Below are 12,203 nucleotides of genomic sequence, written 5' to 3' on the forward strand. Positions count from 1 at the left end.
TGTTACCGTAGCTATCCATTGTAATAGTATATTTATACATCGGGTCGATAAAAAACCCTTTATATAGTTGTATATTGATTACAAGTACTTTATGTAAAAAAATACTCATCAAAAGGAACATTGAGACCTTCAAAATAAAAATATCATAGTAATATTGACAAAAGAATAGGACAAATTTTAAATAAGAATACAGATATGACATAATAAAAAAAGGCGCAAACAGTCAAGAAACATTACTTTTCTTACATCTTTTGAAGGTGCTTAAAGAGGAAGCAAAATAAGTTTATGTCCCTTGAGATTTCACCTTGTGAGTGACTCAACTACTTCCCATTAGTACAAATAAAATTCATGGATATAAAGTAAAATTATAAAAATGTGCACAGTAAACTATGAAGGTGCGAGTAGACACTACATGACACTTTGTCACCTTGGCTGAAAACGTCAAATTGACCTCGTACAATTGAAACGTGTGCATAACAATTAAAGTTTTTCTTACCTTAATGTATCGATGTAATTGATCCATCGTACATATAAATACACGGAAATAGTAACTGCACAGTAAAAACTTCCGGAGGAAATGAAAAAATTACACTTTACGAAGATGATTCATATCGGCAGCCCATTTGAATTTGATTTTACCGCTTCTCTAAGACACGAGTTTTTTTCAACACTCACAGCTGAGGGATTTGATTCAGTACGGAAAGATAAATTCAATAATGCATGTAATTGCCATAAAAATCAAAATAAAAAATCACTGTGATAGCTAATTGGCTAAAGTTATTTAGTAAAGTTCCCAAACTTTACACGCACACTCGCTCTTGGAGTAAACATGGCGGATGAAGGGTTTCCTTATTTGACCTTCATATTTTTTCTCGCTGCCGCGCTGCTGCCACCTGTGTGGGAAGTTGACACTACTCAGTGCGTTTCGTGCAATTCGTGACACGTTTGTTTACACCAGCAGTTGGATTTGGAGCACAATAAAGGAAGGGTGTCGCTGGTGCGTGTAAGCTTTTGTTTTCATTTGTGAGTGCGAGCTTTTGGAATTTATTTGGATAGTTGGACTAAATGAGCGTTACCTGGATATCGTGTTTTGTTCGGTAATCCTAATAATTTAAAGTGTGGCTCACGACTGCTTGCGTTTGGGAGAAAATCCACTCTTGTCCTCATTGTGATAAAACTCCCGGTGACTTGTGGACCTGTCTGACCTGAAGTTGCCTGGTGGTGCGGATAGCGGTGAGTGTGCATCATCAGCGAAGAAATAAATTTACTTGTGTTGGATATCTTTAAGGTTTTAGCAGACCCTGCTGCCTGAAATTCGGGAGGTGATCGGTAGCTTGGTAAACTCACGCATGAGACTCGCCTGAAATGTTTTTTTTTAATATTTTGCATCGCTGTTGTTGGAATGCTTTTGTACTTCTCGTCCCAGCCTTGCCATGGTAATTTTTTTTATTACTTCAAATCAAATTCAACCCAGGGAGGGTGGGCAGATGAGGACTAAGCATCCTTGACAATTCGGTTGATAGTCACCTTGATGAAATGGTAGCTATGTATTTTATTAGGCATTTGTTAATCTCTCGGATTATGTGTTATATTTGCTGTATTTTCACTGTTTGTTAGCTCGTTGAATTGGAACCATTGGTCGAAAATTGGCGTGGTCGAAGGTTATCGGTAATTGGATTACTTTAGATAATATGCTTCTAGTTTTTCGCTCTTTTCAAAAATGCAAGTGAGTTGAATGGTGGAGGCTCATAATTTTTGGAAGTCCATTGCAGGATTTGAAGTAAAGATACCTTGAAATTTTCCACTTAAATATTTATGTAAAAATGATTCTATGTTTCACTGCACTGCATCAGTCTTGATCATACTGTAGTGCGGAGAAACATATTGATTCAATTTCAAATAAATACTTATTTATGTGAAAAAGTGCAAGGTATCTTTACTTCCTATTCAAAGATGCAAGTATTTGCATGATAATGCTGCACTCACCCGAGACATGGGTGATATTGTGATCTGCATGTAGCCGCGTTGGAGAGACAAAAGTTTACTGATGTCTGGTTGAGATTTTTTGTTCTGTTTCCTATGGTTTCCGTCCGTGACTCTGAGGAGTGAAAACTCGTTCCACGAATTCCCTCCCCCTGAGCCATGACATTTCAAACGCCACAATTATGCTCTTTAACGGAATCGCTTTCCGCAGTTTTTAAAGTTCCGTTTTCCTAGCGACCACCTGGTTTAGCGAGATTGCACGTAAGTGAGTTGACCGTGTTGTCGACCCACTCGTGCGTTCAAGGAAATTTTTGGATCATTGCCGCGCGATTGTCGAACAAAAACTCCGAATCCGAGAATAACTTTACGAACCTGTTATGTATTTTGCCCCCTCCTCGTGGAGATCGCCTCTTTGCCTCTCCTAGTTCACTTTCTTTCGTATTCATACGCAATCAGCTGGGTGGGCTGCGATTGCCGTTTCGAGGATGCTATGTTTAAACCTCGAAGTCATTGATATATTTCAGGGGTACCTACTTTTTCTCCTAACGGGGAAAATTAGCTGTTACATCCATTTATTTGAAATTTGGTTCCCTTTTTTCAAGCTAATGTCAATAGAATTTTTGAAGTAGTAATTACCCTATCCATTCGTAAGATGAGATGATCCTTTCACTCGTAATGTGTATCGCCTTCAGTGTATGAAGCATATCTGGAAAAATTCCGCCTTATTCTTTATGAGGACCGTTTTCTATCGTTAGTAATATTACTTGCTTTGCTGCTGCACAATACTATTTAGTATTGTGCAGCAGCCCTGGGGAGCCGTTATTGCTTCTATGTATACGACGAGAGTGATACTCATCCGATGTATAAGATTGTCGATTTGCACATATATAAACTTGCATTCTAATTATCGGTTTCATTAAATTTCACTCTTCGGCGACCCCGTCTTTTTCGGTTTGTTTACATTACTGTATCAATATAGTTTTTCCTGTGGATCCTTAACGAAAGAATATATATATATGAAGTAATGTAAATAAAATAATACAAATTAATGTTCTCCAATGTCTCCTTTAATTCGTAATGGAGAAGTTTTCCTTGCCCTGAGTCGTTCATGGTCAATTCATCGAATGGGTTCATTATTGTACTTATGTTAACACATTGACACTCATTTTGTTCTAGTTAAAACGCTATAATTTTTCGATTTTCGCTTATGACAACTCCATTATTATAGGTTTTGAAAGGAAAAAAAATATTTGGCGTTATCTTATCGGTGTTGTCAGTCACTATACCCCGTCATATGTACTGAAAACCGTGGAGGTAACTGGCTGTTAACTACTCTAACTTTAGATAGTCAACAGTCGCAAATACGATTTGCTTACCTAGATACAGTCTGTTTAATTAGCTGGTTTTATATTTCTAATTGCTAACTAGGGTGAGCTCAAAAATCCCTCGTTAAAATAAGCTTTTACTGCTGGCGAGTGACTTGGTAAGTTATTATTCTTGTTCCGCCGTTTTAATAATGTAGGAAACTAACATTTCTATAGGTGTAGTCTTATACACTCAACCTCCAACTCTCTACAGAAAAGACAATTTATATTTTTCTTTATAAGAAATATTTTGAACTACGCAAATCACGCTTTCTTTTATGTGTCCGGTGAAAATCTTTGAATTATACATTTCGCTCAAAGCATCAGGGGTCCTAAATCGGCGCCCGAATGTTATTTATGCATGTTTTCTCAAATTTTCAGCGTTTGGCATTTACTACCAAAGTGCCCATTTCTGTATCACACATCACTCGTTAAGTTCTCTGCTCATCTTGTTTTGAAGGCGTTCACTCCTCCAGACCCCAGATTTTCAGTGCCTTCAGGCTAATCAGTTTGAAGATTCAATTACATTAATCATTACTGGCAACAGAAATGAAATAGCTAAACGTTTCAACACACTTAGCACTTATATCATGCCCAGTTCCGTCTAAATTCTCAGAGGCAGTCGCCGCAGGGGAGAAATTTCGTGGGAGGAGGAGCTGGACTGGGTCATGTGTTGTGCTGAGGTTGAATATTTAGATTTTTATTGCACGTACAGTTGAATGATTGGCGTCCTACACATCCCCCGCACGCCTGTTTTAACGGATTACTGAGTAGCATATTGGTGTTGAAGAGCATTGACTTATTTATGTTTGAAGTCACTTGTTGCATGCATCAATCCGTTGTTTAGTTCTTTCCCACCATTAATGTTCGAGGTTGTCACGAGAAATGATGGAGTCGCTTCGATTGCGATGATTGATCCTCCTCACCTCCCCAACACGTTCGCTCGCCGGTGTGTTTACTGTCCGTGCGATGAAGAAACAAGTGAGTCATGTGCTTCTGCTAAGTAACCGGACCCATCTCGTCACGTGAAAATCATGCATCCGCGGAGGCTCAGAGAATGGCTGGGGAAGACCCAAACTTGGACGATTCACTCGGCAGCCTGTCTCGGCGATGTGATGTACATTCTACTGTAGACATAGAAATTTTCACGTATTGTTTCCGTAATTTATGGTGGTACCTGAATTGTCGGGTGCCTAGCTTTAATTGGATTAATTTTTTTACAAAATTTCATATCCTACCTTATGTATTTCACAAAAAAGACCTAAGTCCAATAGAAACGGTATATTTTTCTTGTTTTTTTTAAAAGGTGTATCCGTCCCAGTACCATGTAGCATCTGGTTCTAAATAGTATATTATGTTAGTATTACTCTTTTGTCATTGCCACAATTATAGCACATTTTTTCAGGTATAGTATTTTTTATGACCGTTCCGATATGAAAGGTTTTTTTATTTCAAAATGTTCCATTATCGTATGATTGAGCGAATATTACGAAGACTGCGACCAAATGTCCTTCGCATGAGGCCCTCGTGTAAAATAATGAGTATGCGAATTGTTAATAAAGGCCTGTTTGCACGATACATTAACACGTACGAGTTAATGTCTGTTTGCGTGAATGATTTTTGTGGACCGGAACGAAACATGTGCGAATGCATGAACCAAATTAGAACAGGTTCTATTTTCTGTTCATGCATTCACACAAGTTTGGTGATTACACGGTGCATTTTCGTGTTCATTCACGCGTTCATTCATTTAGACCAGTGGTTCCCAACCGGCGTGCCGCGGCACTAACATAAGAGGTGCCGTGAGATCTTTTGAGGGTGCCGCCAAAATTTCACATTACATATTTGTATCGTAATACTATTTTTTTATTTAGGCAGAATCAGTGTAAACAGTATTCTTATATCATCTAGGACTAGGTATAAGGTGTTGTTGCATGCAAACTCTCGAAATGAAACAAATAAATAAATAATAATAAAAAAGCTACGGAGATTTTAAATATCTATTTCCTTATAAGGGTGCCGGGAACTTTTGAAAGGCTTTCCAAGGGTGCCTCAAACAAGAAAAGGTTGGGAACCACTGATTTAGACTTTAAATCGTAAGGGTTAATTTACCGTTTAAATAGGCCTTAACAAGCGCCTGATAACAGAGGTACCCTAAAATCCCCCCATAAATGGTGGCGCCTTTTTGCCCACCAAAAATAAACTATCCCGTTGCTACCCCCGTTCTCTCCTTAAGCCTTAATCACACGGTCATTTCTTCCGTTCATTTAGATGGACATCTCCAGCGATGGCGGAAAGGATGACTGTCTCTTTCGAACGCTTTCCGCGATGTCTCCAGGGATAGAAATCTTATCCCTTTTTCCATCACTTGGCACGTCCCTTTTTACGTCGCTGGCATCATCCCTCAGCTAATCACTCCGCTAACAGCGATTGGAACACAACGCTCAGCTTTTCATTGAATTGCCTTTGTAAATAAGGAAAAGGACGGAAAAGGCGTTGGAAATGACCGTGAAAATTATGGGTGGAGCGATGACTATTTTGAAAGCTTAGCGCTGGAGTTATCATTCTGAGCACGAATATTTCAAAAGAGGATCCTCAATACGGCCTCGAAATGTGTTGTCGCCCACCGCACATTCAAATGAGTTTACAGAAGTCGCCACTCGCGTCGTTGACGGACAAATTGATCCGAGTTTCACAGGGAAATAAGGTATAGTTAGGGACATCAACCGAAAGTTATAAACATGATGATGTGATCTGTCAAATTCATTACTTTTCAATGCTATTCCTCGCAATAACAAACATTATCCTGCAAAACATTGGAAAAAAGTGGATCGCATTGCACTCATCCCAGCCCCGCGGACATTTTTGAAACCCGATTTAAATGCGACCGTAGATGTAACAGAAATCAGCCTTCCATGGGATGGAATGGGGCCTCCTCTATACAGTCCCCCAGGAGCGGATCCAGGATTTCTTTCTGGGGAGGGCCACAAGCAAGGCCGTATCCAGGATTTTGTTCTGGGGGGATACCTCCTAATACAAAACGAACGCAATGATATTGGGACCGTATGAAAAATATTGCATACCCAGACCCTTCAAGATATTGCATATTTTTAAGAGTCTGGGCATGCCCCCGTGCCCCCCTCCTAGATCCGCCTATGCAGTCCCCTTGATTCTGAGGTACGGAAAAAATGATGGCGTTTTTCAGGGTTTAGGCTCAGAACAGTATCATAACGCCATTGATAAAAGTTTGACGGCTTGACCAACTGAGAGCCGGTTTTCGTAAGTACGTTAATCGAATAATCATTGCCACGACACGCTACGTCTATAAATAACTGTAAACAGAAGTTTGAATTTTGTGTTTTTGTTGTTTCTATTTAGTTAATATTCGTTAAGTTTTTTCAAATCCCCCAGATTTTTTTCTCCTCCCCCTCCCCCCCCCCCCAAAGTATTCTCAATTTCGCTAATCGTGCCATACATTTCCCCTTTGTGCGCCCCTGTCAGAAACGACTTCGGTGTGTGCCTCTGGTTTTCGATCATGGGAGTTGGTCATAAACGGAAGTATCGTGGAAGGGTTTCGTGGGATACTTTCCCCGTCGTTTTCTCAGCCTTTCGTTTTCTTTCCCGAGGACAAATCTCAAATTTCTCTCGCCTTCGGAATTTTCTTACGGCTCATAATCTCTAATTTTTCTCCCACGGTTCCCTTATTTCTTCTGCGATCCCGTATACCTAATACCCGTTCACCTTGCGGCGTCTTTACCTCCACGGTAATAAGCATTTGAAATTTCCGTAGGAATGAAGTCGGGTGTAACCAATCGAATGACATGATTGTGTAGCAATAATTTTTTTTTTAATTTATGCACAAAGATTGATATAATCCTTTGCTATTTAGCATTTTTATCGTGATATCATCCTATTGTTGGTATATTAACGTAGCATGCTAACATCCTCCTTGCTGACTTCTCGAAATCATGGATGATCAGAAATTTTGAGGAAATGGGATCGAAGCCCAAATAAAGCCGATGGGGGTTGACTTTGGTGAATGTATAAGTTTTCTTGGATATTGCATTTATATTTTAACATTATATTTTTTTATTTGTATTTTTTGATACATTATTTTTTACTAAATGTTTTGTTGACTGAAATGTAGGTGAAAAGCATAGTTTGTCCCGCAAGATTTCTTTACCGGAATGATTTTCATTTGCACTAATTTTAGGTCAGAGCGTAAGGAAGAATAAACCGCCCTTATATTCCTATTTTTCACGAAGGACGGCGAAATGAAATTGCTTGAATTTCAAATCTGAGGTGTCATCAAAGCAGCTCTCATTTATGTAAAATCATAGATACAGTCTCTAGGTGAGGGATTTGTGAGGGATGAATAGAAGACTTCTTTCACTTGCGCGTGAGTTTGCCTAAATGTTCGATTATGTAATTAGTAGTTGATTTGCTATGGAAGGAAATTGGTCCTAATATCCGAACTTTTTCATGAGGCGAGTATCCGGGATTACTAGATCTCTCTAAAGATGTAGTGATCTTCTTACAGCGTGATACGCGAATTCCGTGTAACGTCACGGTCGTGAGGATAAAATCTGCTACGTTTAATCGAGGTAAACATCACCTGCAGTGCAGAAATATGTTTAAAGGCACATTATTAATTTCTTTTCACCGGTGGCGAACGCTGGTGTGCACATTTGCCCACTGGTGTGCACTTTGCGGTGGTAATTTACCGTGAAGTAACATCTGGGGAATAGAGAATCATAAATCCCGGAGAAAGAGATGCGATGATAATACTTATAACTTCTGCCAGGTTCTGCTTTGACGATAATTATCTAAGCGGTGATTACCCCTGTTACCTATAGTTGCGAACTCTCTCCATTTTAAAAAAAAACGCTTTAGGAATAAAAATCAAATTCCAAAGATATGGTATTGTGATATTCATTATTCATGTGAAAACCCCCTCGCACGGTCTTCGTACATTATTTTATGAAACGCTTTGCTTAAGTTAGGGAAAGATAGCGTATGTTATGGTAGAGATTTGTGCATACATCAATGACGTGAGTAAAAAATCCATCTTTACACCGTTGCTGTCGTTACGGAAGTAGGTAGTGTGCTCTGGGAGCTAGCGCGTACGAGCGTGTCCCTAACAATAAGTCATCGCCCTTGTCCGAAGCTAGATTCGTCCGTATTTTATTATCTCGCCAATGAATTTACTGCCTGTATTCCGTGTCCTTCTAGTTCATTTAGGGTGTTAAGAGAGTGGGTCTATAGATTGACGGACGATGTACCATGATAACTTAAATTTTCATATTCAGAAAGTGTATCTTTTTGGATAAAAATGAAAATTAACCTTGGGAGACACAAACCTTACAGGTAGAAAACTTTTCAATGCCCTACTGATAATTAAAAATCCCTAAAATACAATATTTGGGAAAGACATTTATGTTTTTATTAGCGGTGTTATTGGTAAATGACTTAGTTTTTTTGAAGAAAAATATACCGTCATAAAAATCCACCGATACGCTTTTGCTGACAACAGTATGGACGGAGAAGTGCGTTGAGGAATGAGGCTTGTAGCAGCAGCCGAATCGGCGTGGGGTGCCTTTTTGATCCGGGTGGGAGATGTATTCATTCGCATTCTCTCGCGGAAGCAGTCGTTTCTCTCGCTCGCAGACTCTCACCCCACACGCAAGTAAAATCCGCCGCTTCGCCTGTTTCCTCCCTCCCAGAATTCCCTCCGTCCTTCCCATAGTCCCACCCTTCAATTTCCTCCCCGCCGGAATCTCGTGTGTTGTAGGTACGGGAGAAGTCCGTCCCCCTCGGCTTGCCGCTGCTGGTCCAGCGAGGGAGGATGGAATGAATGCGAAGGGGGAAGAGCGCTTGTTGGATTCTGTGTGCACGTATGAAACCTTCCTCGTAACAACTTAACCCATTATAACCCTATGTTGCATCTAAAGTATCATCAAAAATGTGTACATTTTCAGATCTATTCAGGAGAGATTTTAACTACGTGTTCTTTTGTGCTGTGTGTCTTGAAATGTAATTTCTTTCAGAAGCAGCTCTGGGTTAGCTTGGGGTTAAAATGGTGTAGAAAATTCAAAACGATCACCCGTCAGTTGGTACACAACAACATAAAATAACGTTACTCCGACAAGGATAGTCATCAGTTGAGAAGAGCTCATCTATATCTTGAAATTAACGAGTAGGTTGAGGTAGTTTTGTCTATTGATTGACATCAAGTCTATCGTTAGACCTGAAAAATCGATTTCAACTTTTATTGCGCGGGTTGTCCTGTCGTTTCATAATACGATTACATGCTGCTCCTGAAGGATTCTCTTTTCTTTGCGAATAACCTATAATAATGTATCTCTGGCACCTCTTTTCCTGATGGAATGCGTAGTTCATAATTCATGGCGTCTTTAAATGGCTTTTATGCGTCTCTGAAGGTGGTAAAGGTCGTTGGGTTCTTTCATTCTCCGTAGGATAACTTTTTGAAATGTGTTATATTCATTTAATCGTGTCGAATTTTGTTCTTGAACGTTCGTTGTAGGGCATTACCAACCTTTAAGGAAATGATTGAATCCATGAATGATCACTGTCGACGCATTAATTTGTTTTAACACAATTGGTAGATAATAGGAGATTTTTTTGTATTTTTTAATACCGAGTACGTGGAAATAAAATATGTATCAACTTTTCCAACTCTTGCCCTACGTTAGTTTATCTTGGAGTATCGTTTGTGCAAATAGCCAATCCTATGCTTGATTAGAATGAAAAAAGCACGTTCCGATTGTTTTCATTGGAGTCACAGTGGAATACATCATCAGCTTAATTTATGATTTAGCGATCTCTTTTCTTATCATCTGCTTAGGAAATTGTTATCTGCTGCTTGTTTTCCTCTTTCCAATTGAAACATACCTCAATATTGGTGTTAAATCAATAAATTAATGCAGAGTTTATCATTGCGTCCCTTTTCGTTATTTTCATCTTAAGGAATTCAATTATTTTCGCCGCAGAGTTTAGCGAACTTAGGCCTGTAGGTTGCGTATTTTAAATACGTTTTCAGTTAATTTAACTTCTCGGCTACGGGTATCCAAGGTGTCGAGTAATAGGATTATTTTATTCGAAATATTAATTTTTTCCTCTGTATTTCTATGGTGTATGTCGATTGAGTGATTTTTTCGTTTTCCTATGGTTAATTTTTAATAATAATATTATGAATACAGGAAACTGTTCATTGATGTGAATCGAATGGCATGAATCGGATCATAACATGACTGAATGGAAAAGCAGCACATTAGCTCTAAAACTGCGGAGGTACGTACCGATATAGGTATTTTGATATCTTGGGATGGGGTCATTTGATCGAGGCAAACGGAATCACTAAGAAGCTAATACTTTTATCATTCATACATAATGAATTAAACTTAGCCCCTGCGCTGTAATGACGATTCTAGCTCGTCATGAACTTTCGACGACAAACCGCGCAATGACGAGTGTATCTCGTCATCGCATTTGCATAATTTTGGCACTATTTAGAGACACATTTTTATTATTTTGAAAGCTTGAAAATGTTAAAAGATACATTGTATACAATAATAATTCATATTTCATGAAACATGATGCATTAGATGGATTAAAATGATTTTATTCGAGTAGCGAAAGCTGTATTCTCCATGTTTAATGATCACATTTTATTTCACGGTTCTGCGTTTATTACAAATTACAAAATATCATTTTATTACCTACCATTTAAAAGGGAACCACAAAAAAATAAATAAAGAATAGGAGCACGATATTCGGAAAATTAATCGAATTGGTAGGGGTTAATGAGTGTTGGATTTACCATGAATAATTTTATCAGTTTTACTATTTTTTATAATTTTTCTCAGTTTTATAGTGAATTAAAACTGATAAAATATATACAACTGATATCATATGACCCTCTCCATCTATCTAACTGAGGATAACTGAAAACTTCCCGGAATGAATTTATTTTCCCGTCTCATTTTTTTGCACATTTTCCCTCTCTCTTGCATTATTTATCCGTACCGTCAAGAGACGTTATTACTTTCCCCACCCTCGCATTTTTTCCTCTCATTTGTCTGAAGGGGATGGGTAGCCGCGGTCTCCTTTTCCGCATGAATACAGCCGTTTGTCTCGGCCGGAGACCATTAGCCCCGGATCGCTTCTGCCTTCTATCCTTCCCTCCGATGGTTTAATTATTTCTCTTCGCGACGGGAAGTAGTTTGTGTACGCTGTGATCTTGTGCGTACGAGCGTGTCCCTAACAATAAGTCATCGCCCTTGTCGGAAGCTAGATTCGTCCGCATTTTATTACCTCGCTGATGTATTTAATGCCTGCAGTTCGTGTCCATTCTAGGTCAGTGAGGGAGGAAACCGATTTTTTTGGTCCCACGCTTTAGACCAATGATCGATGAGTCGCATGTTAGTGTAAGACGGCCCTCCTCAAATATGTTAAGAATACGAAGACCACGAAAATTACGAACAGCCACCCCTGGATAGGGGTAACCTACCCAGCGGGACTCGAACCCGCGACCTCTTGTGTGGCAGGCAAGGACGTTACCCACCAAGACTATCAATGTCACCACTCCGTGGTGGATTAAAACATGTATGTGCTTTCATTTTGAGACTCTCATAATCAGTATTTTGGAAAGGCCTTGTTTTTGTTGTTGATACTGGTGTTATCGGAAAGACGACTATCTAAGATTTTTGAAAAATGTAGGTACTGTCTTAAATAGATACCGCTTTGTTCCATTAAGCTTTGAGCTCGTTTTAGAATATACGCATGTGGACTTGAAATCCTGTTTTCTTTGCTGTAAACTTCGATGAATGAGCGTCA

General features: G+C 39.1%; 1 protein-coding gene across 1 annotated transcript in view; it reads left to right on the plus strand.

Moving 5' to 3' along the window:
* The first annotated feature begins 934 nt into the window (after window positions 1-934).
* The window catches only part of LOC124163263 (CDC42 small effector protein homolog), a 119,818-nt gene continuing 108,549 nt past the window's right edge, over window positions 935-12,203 (plus strand). The window contains exon 1 of the mRNA XM_046540046.1: window positions 935-1,233. The gene's annotated coding sequence lies outside the window, so the exon portion shown is untranslated. The remainder of the gene's footprint in view (window positions 1,234-12,203) is intronic.

Source organism: Ischnura elegans, chromosome 8 (assembly GCF_921293095.1).
Source record: "Ischnura elegans chromosome 8, ioIscEleg1.1, whole genome shotgun sequence".
Taxonomy (NCBI): Eukaryota; Metazoa; Arthropoda; class Insecta; order Odonata; family Coenagrionidae; genus Ischnura; species Ischnura elegans.